This window comes from Pseudorca crassidens, chromosome 11 (genome assembly GCF_039906515.1).
Source record: "Pseudorca crassidens isolate mPseCra1 chromosome 11, mPseCra1.hap1, whole genome shotgun sequence".
Lineage (NCBI taxonomy): Eukaryota > Metazoa > Chordata > Mammalia > Artiodactyla > Delphinidae > Pseudorca > Pseudorca crassidens.
This window is the reverse complement of record NC_090306.1, coordinates 47,285,573-47,305,465: the sequence shown is the minus strand read 5'-3', so window position 1 is coordinate 47,305,465 and position 19,893 is coordinate 47,285,573.

Genomic DNA, 19,893 nt, shown 5'->3' with positions numbered 1-19,893 from the left:
ATGTTGAGCATCTTTTCATGTCCCTCTTGGCCATCTGTATGTCTTCTTTGGAGAAATGTCTATTTAGGTCTTCCGCCCATTTTTTGACTGGGTTGTTTGTTTTTTTGATATTGGGCTGCATGAGGTGTTTGTATACTTTGGAGATGAATCCTTTGTCGGTCGCATCGTTTGCAAATATTTTCTCCCAGTCTGTAGGTTGTCTTTTTGCTTTGCTTATGGTTTCCTTTGCTGTGGAAAAAAATAAGTTTGATTAGGTCCAATTTGTTTATTTTTGCTTTTTTTTCTTTTGACTTGGGAGACAGACCTAAGAAAATATTGGTACAATTTATGTCAGAGAATGTTTTGCCTATGTTCTCTTCTAGGAATTTTATGGTGCTATGTCTTATATTTAAGTCTTTAAGCCTACAATGGCAAGTTTTCAAAAAAAAAATGCTCTAAGAAAATGGAGATCAGGAGCGTAGAATCAAGAAGAAGCCTGCCTAAAGCTCAGTTAAGTTGAAGGGAACATTAAGGCCATCTTGTTCAATACTAATTAGAATAATATTTACTCCAGAAGCTTGCTGTGAGCATCAAATGAGTTATTTTCTGGAAGAGCAGAGCAGAGTGCCTGGCACTTATTAATCATGAGAGAAGGGTTTGAAATTATTATTATTATTTTTTTTTTTTTTTTTGCGGTACGCGGGCCTCTCACTGCTGTGGCCTCTCCCGTTGCGGAGCACAGGCTCCGGACGCGCAGGCTCAGTGGCCATGGCTCACGGGCCCAGCCGCTCCGCGGCATGTGAGATATTCCCAGACCCGGGCACAAACCCGTGTGCCCTGTATCGGCAGGCAGACTCTCAAGCGCTTCGCCACCAGGGAAGCCCTGAAATTATTAATATTATAAATGATATCTGAGATTTCTTCCATTTCTGAGGTTTGTTAATTCTTTAGGACCTAATGACTTTAATACAGAAAAACGATATTTTCTCATAAAACAACTGTAAGTCTCAATTTCCTGGGCATCAGTTTGTATTCTTAGGCAGTTTTCCAAGGTGAACGTTTAATCTCCAGTCACTTTCCTGCCCTTGCTCAGCACACATTTGCTGCCTATTCTAACACATTCACAGCCCCTAAGGTCTCAAGACTTCAGTTTTTATAAACCAGACCAAATTAGTGATGTGACTCTTCTAGGGGTGGAGAAGGCTGATGTTTGGTGCTTATTAATATCTAATGCAAAATGACTATTATATTATCTGCTGGTTGGCATGATCATTTTCCCTATACCCACCTCTTTGTTAGCGTGAGGATGGGAATTAATAGCCTGAGGGTATCTAAGGAAGACCTCTGCTTCATCCATCCTTCCTCAGTCCTGTCTCTACGGGGAAATGTTTCCATAAAGGGCTATAATAGGACACCCAAGCTTGGACAGCAAATGGCTCAAGACGATTCTAATGACACGGTTTTGTAAAGATTTTCTATCCTAAGAAAATTTCTTTCTCAGATTTTAGTGCATGATAAAGTTACCATTCTTTAATACAACTTTCTCCTTCCATACGTTCCTATGGCTATACTTGGTCACCAGTAAACAATCATATGCAAGCAGATGATTTCTATGCATGAAAGCAAACAGTAAATCATATATATATAATAAGGCATTATATTATTTCTTTTCATAAGTTGCAATTTAAGGCACAGCTAGTCTCTTTTTATATCCTATACCACTTCCCAAATGTACCTGTAAATTCAACTTTTATACTATAATCAAAATCAAGGTTACTGTATTTATAGCATTTTAAGAAAAATGCGTTGTTCAGCATTTTTCCCTGTGGCCTCTCATTAGTGAGTCAGGATGCAGTAACCTTCAGTAGTTACTGCTTGCAGAAGAAGTAGAGGAATGAACACAGGACTGAGAGTAAGAAATGTTAGCTTGTGCATTGTCATGGCTGTAAACCTGCCTCCTGACCCCGGACAAGTCTCTTTCTCTCTCTCAGCCTCAGAGTCCTCCTCAACTCCCTATTACAGCTGTAGAAGCCCCTTTACATGTCCCCCTTTCCTGCCATAATTTTTCTCTACAGAACTTACACTACTTCGCATTCTATGTTTACTTCCATGTTTATTGCCTCTTTTTCCTTAATAGAATGTAAACTCTGTGCAGGAAAACACTTATCTGTTTTGTTCACTAATGTCCTCAGGGCTAGAAAACCACCTGATGCATAAGTGTCACTCTGTTTCTTAAATAGATGAACGAATGAGGAATGAGGAGACCAGATTAGATGATCTCAAATCTTAACCATTGAATCTTTGATTTAGTCATGAGGTATTTCACCATTTGGTTTCATTCCACCTTGTTGCATCCTCATCCTCCCAAATGAACTGTAATAAAATACTTCCACCATCTCATGAACTTAACAATAGCAACAAAGATTTAGGTTAGATGCAAAGCCTTCCTCATCCATTCAAATAAATTCTATGTTAGCTCTTACACCAGAAACGGCTCCCAATTTGTTCCTTATATAAAATTTATCTCCCAATATATATTAAAACTACTAGAAGACAGGCACTGGGACCTTCTCTTTATCTGTACACCCAAAGGAAGACAGTAAGAAATTTGAAAGTAGGGCTTTAGTGGCTATGTAAAGAAACAGTAGGACGAAAGTCTGGGATTTGTTCCCTCCCCTTGAGGATCTTAATACTTCAGAAGGAAGAAAGAATATTGCTCTACCAGGCAAAAAGTGATCCTGCCTAGATGCAGAGAGATGGATGAGATGAATTTTCTAAGTTGTCTGTTGCCAAAAGTGCCTAAAAATAGATTGGACTATTTCAATCTGTCCAGTGGGCATTAGGATGATTTAGCTGAAGAGAGAGCAGATTGAGTGAGAACTGAGTCACTGCTTACATGTGTAAGCCACATTATTACCTGCAGAGAATGGGGAACAATTGTTCTTCCCTGCTGAAGAATGGGAGGAGAGAAATGAGCTAAGATTTCAGCAGAATGAAGTTAAGACTAAACCCATGGGGGCACTAACTGTCAGTAATAACCGTAAGGCAACATAGCAGTGATGACTGAGCAAGATGTTACAGTGCATTTCTGCTTTGGAACTCCTTGCAAACAAAAGCAAACCAAAATTCTTCAGATAATTCAAAGGGCTGTGAACTCAGAAAACTTGAAGTATTCATGGCAATTGGGAAATGTCCCTTAAAAATCACATATGCTTGTAGGCAGGGTGAAGTATTGGAAGTGGAAAGGGATAATTAATCCCAGATGACCAATTTTCCAGGTCTTACCCAAGAAAGAAAATTGGTTCAAACCCCTTGGTCCCTCAGTGTGGCTGTATCCCTCTTAGGATGCCTATGAAGGAGCTGAAATATGAGCGTTTTATGGTGCATGTGAGGAGTGTCGGTTGTTTAAATGTCAAAGGGGACATATTCAAGAGCCAGGGGTCTTCTACTGAGACAAGAACTCTGTGTTTGCAGGTGTTGGCAATTAAGAGGGAAGATGGTGACAAGTAGGAAAGAGAAAGCTCAGCTAAGTCTCATTTGAACAAATGCTCAGGCCTCTGTGGTCACACCCACATTCATCCAGAACCTGAAGACGTAAGTGATCATTAGTTTCATTGCTAATTTTTACTGTTGCTACACATAACAATAATTAACTATTGCTACTAATACAAAAACATTTTCAAGACAAATACCTCTATCACATGCCAGTCACTATTCTACAGGCTGATGAGTACTTTTTTAAATGCCTTATGTTTGTGCAACTTCGTTCTAATAGAAATGACTTTGATTGTATCAAAAATCTCAAATGGTCTAAGGTAATAATGGACATGTACTGTCTCATGTGCCCGAGAATTTAGAGATAGAGCTGTCTTCAGTTGAGGCTTGAGTTTATAGCTCAAGTAATGGAACAAAGCAGCTTATTCTTTCCATTTCTTGCCTCTGCTTCTTTGACAATTGTTCTATTTTCAATTAGTTTTGCCTTTCATAATCCAAAAATGGCTGCCACTCAATCCTGGGCTAAATGCTTCCTCAAGTACATGTAACATGAAGAATAAATCTCTTCCCCCTATTTCAATACAAAAGTTTTTGATTGGTTCAACTTAGGTCGCTTGCCACTCAACAACTAGGACAACCTAGAAGAAATGGACAAATTCTTAGAAATGTACAATCTCCCCAGACTGAACCAGGAATAAATAGAAAATTTGAACAGACCAATTACCTGTAATGAAATCAAAGAAGTAATTTAAAAACTTCCAACAAACAAAATCCAGGACAAGATGGCTTCACAGGTAAATTCTATGCAACATTTAGAAGAGAGTGAACACCTATATCCTTCTCAAACTATTCCAAAAAATTAGGAATAAATCTAACCAAGGAAGTGGAAGACGTACACTCTGAAAACTGTAAGACACTGAAGAAGAATATTGAAGATGATAGAAGTAAATAGAAAGATAGCCCATATTCATGGATTGGAGGAATATTGTTAAAACGTCCCATCTGTCTATCCAAGGCAACTATGTAATGCAATCTCTATCAAAATACCCATGACAGGGCTTCCCTTGTGGCGCGGTGGTTGAGAGTCCGCCTGCCAATGCAGGGGACGTGGGTTCGTGCCCCGGTCCGGGGAGATCCCACAGGCCGCGGAGCGGCTGGGCCCGTGAGCCATGGCCGCTGAGCCTGTGCGTCCTGAGCCTGTGCTCTGCAACGGGAGAGGCCACAATGGTGAGAGGCCCGCGTACCGCAAAAAAAAAACAAAAACAAAACTTCAATGACAGAAATCAAATAACCTTAAATAAATATAGGTATTTCTGTTCATGTCATTGAAGAAATAATAATTTTAAATATCCATTTGTCTGTACCTTCACTCTGATCCTAGTCAACATTTCAGAAGGCTTGTTGTTAAAATTAACAAATAGATCGCAAAATGTATATGACAAAGTAAAAATGTCAGGGGACAAAAATAATCTTGAAAAAGAAAAGTTGCAGGAATCACACACCTGATTTCCAAACTTATGCAGCTATATTAATCAGGTCGTTGAGATATTGACATAAAGATAGAAAAATTGGTCAATGGAGTAGAATAAAGAATTATAAAATAGATTCACACATTTACTGTTAATTGGTTTTTGAGAAAAATGCTAAGGATATTCAATAGAAGAAAGGAAATTCTTTCAACAAATTATGCTGAAAAAACACAGAACTACCTATATGATAACAAAAACATGATTCATATCTCATACCATACACAAAAATCAAAGACTAAATCATAAACACTAAAATTATAAAACATCTAGAATTAAACCAAAAAGTGCATCTATCTAAACTTAGGGAATGCTAACATTTTTTAGATGGAAAATGATAATAATAATAGGAAAAAGAAAATTGAAAAACTGGATTTCATCAAAAAACATCATGTTTCTTGATCACTTCTGTACATTAAATAGTAGTTCATTAGTAACAGTACAGTTCATACCTTGAGAAGAAATACAATCAAGTGGACCAAACTAATGATGAATTGGTTGTTCCACACTTTAATTTTATATACAAGATTAGTCCTTTACAGGATAAGCAAATCCTTGTGGAGCATGAGTGCCCAGTTAATACCCAATACTTAAACCCACTTACAGAACCGTGGTGCTAACAATAGAGGTCCAATGTGATCCACTTGCCAGTGTCAGGTCATTTCACCCACAGCCATTATTAATCCAATATTTTCCTGTTAATATTGGATGCGTTTTCTTCATTACATCATTTCTTTTTATTGTCTATCATATCTAAATTCTTCCCAGAGGGCAGGAGCTTAAAACTTTGTTCACTGCTAAATAAGGAACTTTCAACTCTATGCAGTGAAAAGATTTACCCTTGCTTTCTTTCATCAGTGTTTTGGTATCTGCAGAGCCTGCTTGAGACTAACTTCCAAGCAGGAACATTGTTCTCAGTTCAAGAACTTTCATTGGTAATTCAGTCATTTTATACCCCAGACCACTTGAAATGGTGTCAGGGAGGTTCTTTGAGAGCCCTATTTGCCACCACCAAGCAGCAATGCAACATGTTTCTGTATGAGTGGGTCACTCCCTGAAATTTCATTCTTAGCACACTCTTAAAAGTAAACTTCCACACTATGAGGGAGCATTTCTTAATGGCCCTCACATATTTGACTGTCTATCTCCCATCATCCAGGGCACAACCGGAATGCATAGTTATTTATGGCCTCAGAATAGTGTGATGGTCTTCAATAGCGAGGCTACTTTTACCAAATACTGTTGAGAAGCTAGCATCTATTTTTCAAATGGTCTGTAAGAAGAATCTGCATCGGGTAGTTTTCAAATCCAAAACCCAAGAGAACTTGGCAAAGAAATCCTATTTGATTTCTGCCAGAGGGTTAGTGTGCACATATATGTGGCAGAAACTTCTGTATGAACTGTCAGACCCTATGGGCTCCTAGAGAAGGCCTGGGGCCCACTCTCAGTAAATCTGTTAAGGATTTCTGCTTAGGGTCCTGCTAAACTTCAGATTTCTACCTGGTGACTTTGTGAGAGGAGGCTAACAGGATTCCTAGGTTAGGAATATGATTTTGCCAAAACCAGAAGAGTCCTACTGGTCTCTGCCCATCTTGCTTATTATTAGCATGATCAGAAAAGCATGACTACATGTTGCATAATTTGAGCCATGTCTCTGGTTGCTCCAACACATAATTCCCGGGAATTTCACAAATGGAACAATGCCTTGAATATGACCTGAAAACCACTACCCTCTAGTTACCATACAAATAGGAAAGGCCTGAATTCTTTAGAGTTCATTCCTCTGAGGAAGCAATTAACAGGATATGTACTAATTTGCCCTTAATGGTTATTAATTCCAAATCTTGTCTAAGTTGGTTATGGCAATATGCTAATAGACTCAAATATCTCTGGGGCAATACAGTCAATGTATACAAACTCCAATCTATAAAAATTCACATTGTGCCTGGGTGGACTGAGAAACTATTATGGAAAAGAAGGTGTTAGCTAAGTCTATAAGGGTTCACAAATCCCTCTTGGCCTGTCAGTCTTCCTAAATAGTCTTTATAATATTGTTGCCAACCCAGGCCCTTGGACCTTTAATCAATAGAAATACGTTAAGTGGCCAGACTAGAGTTCCAAGCAAGGCTTTATTGGGACTCATTCTGTAGCACAGGGGAGTAAAAACAAGTAACAGATACCCTTGCCCACTCCCCCAGAGGAGCTGCTTGGGTCATTAAAGGAGTCACAATGGAGCAGGTCCATGTGTTGGTCAGGAAACATAGCTTAGATTGTCTGCCCACTCCCTTGGTGGTGCTGTGTGCAGGGATCATGCGTAGTACCCTGCTTTTGCTCCAGGTACCTCAGAAGTGGCATTTGATTTGTGACTTTTTTGTATGTTATTGTTCACAATTGCCCTAACTACACGTGTCCCTTATAGTTTCTTTGTATTCTGTTGCTCCAGGAGACGTTTGTCCAGGTGCAATTAATCCAGCAAAGGGTCCCAGGTTCCAGGTCCCAGGTCCCAGCCTATCTCAATGTCAGGTATAGCTGAAACAATCAGTGGACACATCTTTTTGACCTTCAATCCTCTCCACTAACTGTTACTAAGTGGAATTATTAAAAAAAAAAAAAGATTTAGTAAGCATCAAATTCCAACCTCAGTCACCTCCTTAATCGGACCATTGATATTGTTCTTGAATTTTGCACTGCTTAGTTTACTGATGGTGACAGATCAGGCAATTTTATCTTTTTTTTTCTTTGCGGTATGTGGGCCTCTCACTGTTGTGGCTTCTCCCGTTGCAGAGCACAGGCTCCGGACGCGCAGGCTCAGCGGCCATGGCTCACGGGCCCAGCCGCTCCGCGGCATGTGGGATCTTCCCGGACCGGGGCACGAACCCGTGTCCCCTGCATTGACAGGCGGACTCCCAACCACTGCGCCACCAGGGAAACCCGACAGATCAGGCAATTTTAAAGGCTCCCATTAACCAAGCCTCTGAGAAGTGGGCAAATTTGAACCCAGCAAATGTCCAAAGTGAGAAGGACAAAAGTACCACACCTTGCTCTTATATAGTGTTCATCTCAATTATACATTCAGGTATAAAATCTCTCCAGCCAAAACCCACCAGAAACACAGCTATAGTTCAGGTGGGTTGGGTTTAGTACTCATTGCAGTGGGGAGTACGTAAACCATGGGGAATTTCAGAGAGGTGCCTTAGTCCAAGGGTGTTAGAAAGGACTTATACAGGGTGTGGGCCTGTATGAGGTGATTTGGGGGAGCGGGGAGGGGTAGGGAAACAGGCCTCTGCTTTGGATTGGTGACCCTAAGGGGGCATGAATAATTCTGTCACTGGGTATCTTAACAAACGGTATCTAGAAGAGACTAGAGTGAGGCTAAAGCTGGAATACATAATGAACTCATTATCGAGGAGAGGGTGATACTTAGTATATCGTGGTTTGCACAGTGCACTTGTTTTTGTCTGTACTGAAACAAAATTATGAATTTGTCAAAATTATGGAAGTCACTGTGTTCCCTTCTCTGATGTTGGTGTTTTGTGAGATTGTTTGTCTCCAACAAGAGAGCACCATTTCTAAGCTGTGAGCCCAGGTCAAGCCCTAACAATTCCAAAGCCCAGGAATGTCAGGCCAGTTCCCTGACCTCAGGAGCTGCTTCCCTCACTCTCACCTGCTAAGTCACTGCAAATATGAGAGTAATTATGGGGCAGTTAATAGCAGAGTTTGGTGGAATCAAAGTGAATATTTTTAACTAGTAAATGTTGGTTCACAGCAATGAACAAAGCACACAAAAATTCTATGCCATACATCCTATTGCGGGAATTCATACATTAAGAAGTAAACAGAACGGAAGGAAGGAAGGAAGAAAGGAAGGAGGGTGGGAGGAAGGAAAACAGTATGCTGCATGTCAGGTGATAAAGCCTAATAAATCACAATACAAGAGAGAAGAAGGAAAGTATTGTTGGAATGGAGAGTGAGGTTATAATTTTAGATAAGGTAACCAAAAAAGGCTAATTCATTCCATAACATCAAACTAAAATTAAGTCCAATTAACAACTGAAATGAAATCCATAATGTATCCAAAACTTTTTATTACTGCCCTTTCCCATCACTTATTTATTTTTATATTTTTTCATTATAAAAATTAAAATAGAAGTGTATGTAAGAGAATAGAAGTCACCAGACCATCCAACACAATGAGATAACTGTATTAGTTTGGAAATTATATATTTCCTAAACACTTTTATGCACATAGGAACATGTGCTCCTAGTGCCTTTCATTCCACACTATCAGTTACCACTACCAAAAAGCAAATGTTAAATGAATTCTTCCATATTCCCATTATCATATGCAACTTATGCATATCATATGCATATAGAAACTTCTTTCTATACTCAACTTCTCAGAAATCAAAGTCAGCCACTATAGATCTATATCATTCTTTTTATTGGCTTAGTTATGTCATAATTTTCTCTAGCATTACCTGTTGATGGGAGTTAATGTCATTTCTAGTTTTTTGCTGCTACCAATCATGAAGCCATTGATAGACTTTTTTATGTACCCTATTTACCAAAAATTTTATTTCAATGCTAAAGATCACCAGAGGTTTTTGAATAAAATTACATGCATATTTTTGATAGTATTTTTTATCTTTTATAAAAATCACAAAGTTTTCCAATCTAACACGTGTTTTAATTTTATTCATTTTATATATATATATATATATTTTTTTTTATTATTACTATTTTTTTTCTTTTTTGCGGTACGCGGGCCTCTCACTGTTGTGGCCTCTCCCGTTGCGGAGCACAGGCTCCGGACGTGCAGGCTCAGCGGCCATGGCTCACGGGCCCAGCCGCTCCGCGGCACGTGGGATCCTCCCGGACTGGGGCACGAACCCGTGTCCCCTGCATCGGCAGGCGGACTCTCAACCACTGCGCCACCAGGGAAGCCCCGTAATATATTTTTGATGTTAAATTTAAGTAGTGTTATCATTTTTATTATAATTTAGGTTAGTAAGTTAATATCCAAAATATATAAAGAGCTCATACAGCTCCATATCAAAACAGCAAACAACCTGATGAAAAAATGGATAGAGGATCCGAAGAGACTTTCCCAAGAAGACATACAGATGGCCAAAAGGCACATGAAAAGATGCTCAACATGGCTAATCATCAGGGAATTGCAAATTAAAACCACAATGAGATATCACCTCATGCCTATCAGAAGGGCTATCATCAAAAAGACAATGAGTAATAAATATTGATGAGGAATTGGAGAAAAGGAAACCCTACTACAGTGTTGTGGGAATGTAAATTGGTACAACCACTTTGGAAAATAGCAAAAAACTTAAAATAGCACCACCATACAATCCAGTGATTCCACTCCTAGGAATATATCCAAAGTAAATGAAAACACTAATTTGAAAAGATAGAGGCACTCCAATATACCCTGCAGCACTATTTACAATAACCAAGATGTGGAAACCTCCTAAGTATCCATTAACAGATGAATGAATAAAGAAGCTGTGATATATATATTGGAATATTACTCAGCCATAAAAAAAGAATAGAACTTTTCCATTTGTAATAACATGGATGGACCTAGAGGATATTATGCTTAGTGAGGTAAATCAGACAGATAAGGATAAATACTGTGTTTTCACTTGCATGTATAATTAAAAAATTTAAACAAACAAAGAGCATAACAAAAGAGAAAGACTCACAGATACAGAGAACAAACTAGTGGTTACCAGAGGGGAGAGGGGTGGAGGGAGGAGCAAGATAGGGGAAGGTGATTAAGGGGTACAAACTACTAGGTATAAAATACATAAGCTACAAGGATGTAAAGTATAGCACAGGGAATATAGCCAATATTTATAATAACTTTATATGGAAAATCTATAAAAATATCAAATCACTGTGTTGTATACCTGAAACTAATATAATATTGTAAATCAAATATACTTCAATTAAAAAAAAAAGAAAGATATCCAGAATCTCATAGAAGCTTTCACCTTGGTCCTTAAGCTCTCTAAGGATTTCATGAATGTATGTCACAGACTCTTCCTGTTAAACTAGAAGGCCTCTAGGAATTAATTGTAAGAGCATTGTTCTTCAACAACTTATCAGGGGGCCAGACAAAAATGTCTCTAGAGGAAACAATAAGTTTGAATAATCATATATCTATTAAATAAATGAATTCATAATGCATCTTCCCAACAATAAAATTGTAGCTACAGATGGCTTCACCAAGAGCTCTATCTAAAATTCAGGGAAGAAAATACCAATCTTATCTAAATTCTTCCCAAATGTTGAAAAACTATGAAATATTTTTAATCTCATTTTATGAAACCATTGTATCTTTGATGTCAAAGGTTGAAAAAGATATTATGAGAAAGAAAAATTATAAAACCATTGTTATCATGACCATAAAAGCCAAAATTATAAAAAATAAATTACCAAAATAACTCCAGTGATAAATACAAAGGATCAGACAACATGACCAATTCAGTTTATTCCAGAAATGCAAAATAGGTTTAATATTTGAAAATCAATCAATGCCATTATGTTAGTTTCCAATTACTTCATAACAAATTATCACAAACTTAGTGCCTTAAAACAGTAAAAAATTTTAATCTTACAGATTTGGAGGTCAGAAGTTTGAAATGGGCCTCACTAGACAAATAGCAAGGTATCAATAGGGTTGCATTCCTTCTGAAATCTCTAGAGGAAAATAAATTTCCTTTTTTTCCCCAATTTCTAGAGGGCATTCACATTTCTTAGCTTTCCATCCTCAAAGCCAGCAATGGATAGTTGAGTGTTTTTTATCCTGCATCACTCTGACACTGACTTTTCTGCCTCCCTCTTCCATAAAGGACCCTGGTTGTACATCAGCCCTACCCAGATAAGCCAGGGTAACTTCTCTATTTTATGTTCATTTGATTAGCAACTTTAATTCCATTTGCAACCTTAATCCCACTTTTTCATGTAATCTAACATGTATTCAGGTTGAAGGATGCAAACATCTTTGTGGACTCATTATTCTACCAGTTAGTCAACTAATTAACAGAATAAAGGAAGAAAATTATATGATTATCACAGCTGATACATAAAAAAATTTAATAAAATTCAATACCTATTCATTATATTTTTAAAATTTTAATATAAATAGAATTATCTTAATCCACAGCAACATCATACTAAAGGTTGAAACATTAAAAGCATTCTCCAGAGATGAAGACGTATGCCATTTATATTATCATTGCACTAGAGATTCAACCAGGGCAATCAGGTGAGAAATAAAAAAAGAGGAATAGAAAGAAAAATATGAACTGTAACTAATTATTTAAAAATAACAAAATTGTGTTCACAGAACATCTAAAAGAATCTACAGAAAAACAATGAGATGGGGACTTCCCTGGTGGTCCAGTGGTTAAGACTTCGCCTTCCAGTGCAGGAGGTACAGGTTTGATCCCTGGTCAGGGAGCTAAAATCCCACATGCCTTGTAGCCAAAAAAAAAAAAAAAAACAGCTTTTCTGTTTTGTCATCACATTTAAATCTAAGGTCTTCCTGAAATTTATTTTTTGTGAGCAATGATATAGAAGTCAAATTTCATTTTATTCCTTATGGATATCCAAGTGTCCCAGCACCACTTACTTAAAAACAAACAAACATTATTTTCTGACTACTCTGCATTGCTACCTTTGTGGTAAAAAAAAAAAAGTATAATTCTTCTATTTCAGTTGTCTACATTATGTTCTGTTTTCCTATTTGTCTATTCTTGCATGGTACCACACTGTCTTAATTATTGTAGCTTTTTTTTTTTTTAATAATTACTGTCATCATATCTGTGTGTGTGTGTGTGTGTGTATGTGTGTATGTATTTATTTATTGGCTGCATCGGGTCTTAGTTGAGGCATGTGGGATCTTCACTGAGGCATGTGGGATCTTTTGTTGCAGCTCACGGGCTTCTCTCTAGTTGTGACGTGTGGGTTTCTTTTTTTCTTCTCTCTCTAGTTGTGGTGCACAGGCTCCAGAATGTGTGGGCTCTGTAGTTTGCAGCACACGGGCTCTCTCATTGAGGGTGCAAGCTCAGTAGTTGTGGCACACGGGCTTAGTTGCCCCACAGCATGTGGGATCTTAGTTCCCCAACCAGGGATCGAACCCGCGTCCCCTGCATTGGGAGGCGGATTCTTTACCACTGGACCACCAGGGAAATCCCTATTGTAGCTTTATATTGTCTTTTTTTGTTTGTAGGTCCTTATTGGTTATCTATTTTAAATATAGCAGTGTGTACATGTCAATCCCGAACTCCCGATCTATCCCTCCCCTTCCACTTCCCCCCGAGTAACCAAAAATTTATTCGCTAAGTCTGTAAGTCTGTTTCTGTTTTGTACATAAGTTCCTTTGTATTATTTTTTAAAAAAATATTCCACATATAAGCACTTATATGGGCAAAACAGAAAAGCTTCCAGAAGTTAGAAGAATATATTGAGATGGGACCTTGAGAAGGCAGCAGAAACATAAAAGGATGAGGGCCAGAGAACAATGCCAGAAGGCTATCTAAATCAGATTCTATTTGAATGTAAAGGTGACCCAGTAGGAAAAAGAAGTAAAAATGTTGAAACAACTTTGGTCTCCAATTGTATTTGTTATTAAAACAAAGTGAATTCTCTCTGGAAATGAACAACACAGCCTCCCAGACACTACATGGCATAATGGATAGAAAAAAATGGTGTCAAATAGAATAGGTTTTCTATTTCTATAATACTGTCTTATAATTTACTTTCGTTTTTATTTTACAATCCCAATAAATAAAAATTTGTGCTACAAATTGATGTGTAAATTACACAATACCTATTGTAGCTGCTACATTATTTAAAGGAACGTAAGCCAATGTGTGTCTCCCCCAAAATGGGAAATTAGAGCTCTTGTCTTTCTAGAGGAAAAAAAAATCTAATTAATCGAACCAAAGAAATACAGTGAAAGCATAATGTATCCTTAAGAAGGTGATAAAGAAAATGGAGACACACAGAAAAACTTCTAGGAGGCTGAAAGAGAATCTAAGGCATATCCTGAAAGGCTTCCATGCTGTTTTCTTTTGTAAACTGACTATAAGCCTCACAAGCCATTTGTCCTCACGTAACACAGCTTTGATCTGTGTACGTGCAGACTGTCAAGAGTTTGTTCTGCTAATATTTCCTTTGACACCAGTGTTGCCCAATCCTGGCAGCAATGATCTAGGGTAAAGGACAAAATTGTAAGGAAGTGGATATGAATTTGGTGGACATAATGGTTCCCTAAGGTCACCTGAAGCCTGAGGTCTGGCTTCTAACTCTTCTAAGCCCTGAGTCTCTACTGACTTCCTTGAGCTTGAGAAATAGAAGAGAGAGCTAGGAAACAACTTGTGTCAGCCTCGGTTGTGACTTTGTTAAACCAACATTCAACTAGAGGCTTAGGGTGTCAAATGGTGAGCCGTGGTTCAACAAAAGACCACAGAGGAAATTGAAATAGAGTGGAATCTAAGAAAAAAAAAATGTCATGAAGAACCTAGGGGTAAGACGGGAATAAAGACACAGACCTACTAGAAAATGGACTTGAGGATATGGGGAGGGGGAAGGGTAAGCTGTGACAAAGTGAGAGAGTGGCATGGGCATATATACACTACCAAACGTAAAATAGATAGCTAGTGGGAAGCAGCCACATAGCACAGGGAGATCAGCTCGGTGCTTTGTGACCACCTAGATGGGTGGCGTAGGGAGGGTGGGAGGGAGATGCAAGAGGGAGGAGATATGGGGATATATGTATATGTATAGCTGATTCACTTTGTTATAAAGCAGAAACTAACACACCATTGTAAAGCAATTATACTCCAATAAAGATGTAAAAAAAAAAATGAAATAGAGTTTATTACAGGTCCTGGAGGAGGAACACAGCACACCTAACGGGGCCACACAGGGAAGTCAAGGCTGGGTGCAGGCAGAGAGAGGGCGGCAGGACCTGGGCCACATGCCTTTATTAGGGTCTGTGGGTGGAGTGCTTTGGGGTGCCTGAGCTAAAGCCCGAATGGTCAATTCAAACCAAGAAGAGCGGGGATTTGTTAAACTCTCCAGGGGTCTCACCTAAGGGACACCAGAGGAAGGGCCCTGGGAGGCAGGGGAGACTTGCTCACAAGGGCTGCGGGGGAAGTCATCTCAGGAACTTACTTTCGCTTGTGGCTGTTATCTGAGGTGTGCGTTTGCGGGAGGGGTTCATGTCAGTCCAAGGCCCCTGCAGGCTGCCTGGCCACACGTGGAGTCGTTAGCTAAACTCTCACCGGTCCATCCTGTGATGTCTCAGCATCAGGAATAGCAATCACTTGTGTAGCTGATAGGTTAAAAGACAGATATTTTTTTCTGAGATCTCTGCAATGTACATTTAACCAAGGCAATAATGATGAAGCCCTTGATGAACAGACTTGCTTCTGTTTGAAATCCAGTTCTTAGCCTTTGCCCCCAGGTGAATGGAGAGATCCCTGAGACCAAATCAGGAAGCTCAGGGAGTGTGGGAATTTGTTGAAATATTTTCGTTATATTATACATGACCTTTATATTTTAAGACGTCTTCTAGAGGTTGGCCTGTGTGTGTCCTGAGTTGTTAATGTACATGCAGCAAGAGGTGCCCTGTAAGGAACAGACTCCAGACTCCACACTTTTCAGCCAATAGGAAATCAATATATTGGATATACTTCCCTGTGCTATACAGTAGGTCCTTGTTGTTACCTATTTCATATATAGTAGTGTGTGTATGTTAATCCCAAACTCCTGATTTATTTCTCCCCCACCCCCTTTCCCTTTTGGTAACCATAGTTTCTTTTCTACGTCTGTGAGTCTGTTCCTGCTTCGTAAATAAGTTCACTTGCATCATTTTTTTTTTAGATTCCATGTATAAGTGATATCATATGGTATTTGTCTTTCCCTTCTGACTTACTTCACTTAGTATGATAATCTCTAGTTGTATCCATGTTGCTGCAAAGGGCATTATTTCATTCTCTTTAATGGCTGAGTAATTTCCATTGTACATGTGTACCGCATCTTCTTTATCCATTCCTCTGTCGATGGACATTTAGGTTGCTTCCATGTCTTGGTTATTATAAACAGCACTGCAGTGAACACTGAGGGGTATGTATCCTTTCAAACCATGTTTTTCTCTGGATAAGTGCCCAGGAGTGGGATTGCTGGATCATATATTTAGTTTTTTTAATTTAATTAGTTCCCATTTATATAATCAAGTCTTTGAGATTCTTTATTGTGCCAGGATGGGATCATTCCAGTGAATGAAATTGTCTGGAAAAACAAAGCCAAATATATCCTATGTATGAGCTCGTTTTAACACATATATGCTACAAAGTGGGGCTTAATTTCCCAAACTCTTTCATCATTTTAACAGAATACACTAACACAAACCATATTGATTAAGGATTTTTCAAAGGATGGTGCAAATAAATAGTGTGGATATGCTACAAAAGATCCAGGGTATAATATATTTATTCTAGTCAAGATTTCTATCTGTAATTGGTGAAAACTCTGCTATTGGGAAATGCCAGTATATTCTCATGTTTTTCTTAATTATGCCTAATTCCTCAACTCTCCTTGGTCCATGATGGGCAAAGTTAATAGACAGTTGACATAAAAAGTTAGTTCTAAAACCAACAAATGTCCAATATTTAAAATAATGAGGGAACTGCAGAAAATCAACCAAAAAACACTTTTAATAGAAAAAATGAGCAAAGGATATGAATAGGCAACTTACAAAAACAGGAACTCAGAAAGCTAATCAGCAATTGCAAGACGCTTGAATTTACTGACTGGCAAATGCTGATTAAACTCAGCAAGAATATGCACATATCATCCTGCATGTACGTTGTATGGCTTTATTTAGTCCTCATCCTATTAATATACGGATGTCTTTCTTACCATTCTAATAAAAAAAGTTCTTATTAAATATAAAAAATTCAGCAGGAGTCATCACTATACCTCTATTAAACTTGAGAAAAAATTAGAAAGGTTCACCAGCTGTTGGGCAATTGCAAATAAAGTTCCTGTGAATTATCATTTATGAAACCATTTGTGACATATTTCAGTTTTCTTGAATAAACACCCAGAAATAGAATTGCCAGGTTATAGGATAGATATAAGTATTTTCTAAATATTGCCAAACACTTTTCCAAAGTCCTTCTTCTATCCTACACTCCCACCAGCAATGAATGAGAATTCTGGTTCATCCACATCCTTGCCAACATCTGTTGTCATACTTTTTCATTTTAATCACTCTAGTGGATATGTAATGATATCTCATTTTGGTTTTATTTTGTATTCCTTTGATGGCTAATGAACCTGAGCGGTTTTTTACGTGCTTATTTACATCTTTGATTGTAAATTATATCTTCAGGTGTTTTGCCCATTTCAATTTGCTTGTCTTTTCATTAATTATCAGATATGTGTTGTTAGTATTTTATCTCAATTGGTGGCTTGTTTATTTTCTCTTGATGGTGGTTTTGATGAGTCAAACTTTTTTATTTTGACGAAGTCCAACTCATCAATTTTTTGTTTTAATATTGATGCATTTTGTATTCCTTCTGAGAAATTTTTGGCTACCATAAGCTCATAAAATACCTTTCTGTGTTTTTACTAGTAGCTTTCTCATTTAGCTTTTAGGTTTATATCTATAATCTATCATAAATTTATTTTTTGGAATGGTATTACATAAGATTTAGATTCTCTTTTGTAATATTGATATTTATCAAGTACCATTTGTTGAAGAGTTTTTATATTTCCTCATTGAATTGTTTGGCTAGCTTTGCAAAAATCCTTTGATCGTATGTGTGTATCTTTGTAGTAAGTCAGGAATGAGCTACAGTATGTGTTCCAGATTTAAAGTTCAAGATTGCTTTCCCACTTCTGGGAAAACTGGAGAGTTACATGTAAAAGAATGGAATTAGAATATTTTCTAACACCATATACAAAAATAAAATCAAAATGGATTAAAGACCTAAATGTAAGACCAGATACTGTAAAACTCTTAGAGGAAAACATAGGCAGAACACTCTTTAACATAAATTGCAGCAATATGTTTTTGGAGCTATCTCCGAGAGCAATGGAAATAAAAACAAAAATTAAAAAGTGCGACCTAATGAAACTTAAAAGCTTTTGCATAGCAGAGAAAACCATAAACAAAATGAAAAGACAACCCTAAGAATGGGAGAAAATATTTGCAAATGATGCTACAGACAAGGGATTAATTTCCAATACACACAAACACTCATACAGCTTAATATCAAAAAAACATACAACTGAATCAAAAAATGGACACACCTAAATAGACATTTCTCCAAAGAAGACATACATATGGCCAACAGGCACATGAAAAGATGCTCAATATTGCTAATTATTAGAGAAATGCAAATCAAAACTAAAATTAGGTATCACCTCACACCAGTCAGAATGGCCATCATTAAAAAGTTTACAAATAGGGGCTTCCCTGGTGGCGCAGTGGTTGAGAGTCCGCCTGCCGATGCAGGGGACACGGGTTTGTGCCCCGGTCCGGGAAGATCCCACATGCCGCGGAGCGACTGGGCCCGTGAGCCATGGCCGCTGAGCCTGTGTGTCCGGAGCCTGTGCTCCGCAATGGGAGAGGCCACAATAGTGAGAGGCCCGCGTACCGCAAAAAAAAAAAAAAAAAAAAAGCAGGCTCACACATATAGAGAACAAACTAGTGATTACCGGTGGTGGGGAGGGACAATAACAGGGTGGGGTAGCGGGATGTACAAACATAAATGTACAAACTATTTGACATAAGATAGGTTCAAGGATGTATTGTACAATGCAAGGAGCATAGCCAATATTATGTGGTTTGGGCTTCTTTTATTTTTAATTGACATACAGCTGATTTACAATGTTGTGTTAATTTCTGCTGTACAGCAAAGTGATTCAGTTACACATATACATACATTCTTTTTTATATTCTTTTCCATTATGGTTTACCATAGGATGTTGAATGTAGTCTCTGTGCGATACAGTAGGATCTTGTTGTTTATTCATTCTATATATAAAAGCTTCCATCTGCTAACCCCAACCTCCCACTCCATCCCTTCCCCTATCCCCTACCCCTTGGCAACCACCAGTCTCTTCTCTATGTTCATAATTCTGTTTCTGTTTCGTAAATAGGTTCATTTGCATCCTCTTTTAGTTTCCACATATAAGTGACATCATATGGTATTTGTATTTCTCTTTCTGACTTACTTCACTTAGTATGATAATCGCTAGTTGCATCCATGTTGCTGCAAATGGCATTATTTCATTCTCAGCCATTCTTACGGCTGAGTAGTATTCCATTGTATATATGTACTACATCTTCTTTATCCATTCATCTTTCGATGGACATTTAGGTTGTTTCCATGTCTTAGCCAATATTTTGTAATAACTATAAATGGAAAGTAACCTTTAAAATTTGTATAAAAATTTTTTTTTAATTTTAAAGGAAAAGTTTTCAGAACCATATACCTCACAAAGACTGCCCTTTTTGAAGTTTATTTTTATATCCCTATCAGGAATTTGTATTAAATAACTTTTTTGTAACCCTATGAATCTTGTCCGGTTTTCAATCTATAAAGCTTCATACACACCCCAATGAGGTCATATTCCTCCTTGCTCTGAGAAGGCTCCTCTTCAAATTGGAACTTACAGTTTGAACTGTTCTAACCATGGTAATCCACACTAGAATGCACCCTGTGGGCTGTTCTACATGCTAATCCTTCTGTGAACTCCTGTCCTAAAACCCTTCCAACTCCTCTTCTGCCTGAAATCTCATTATTCTAGATTCACTCCTGCATCCTCCTTCTTGGAAGCCTTCCTTGACCCA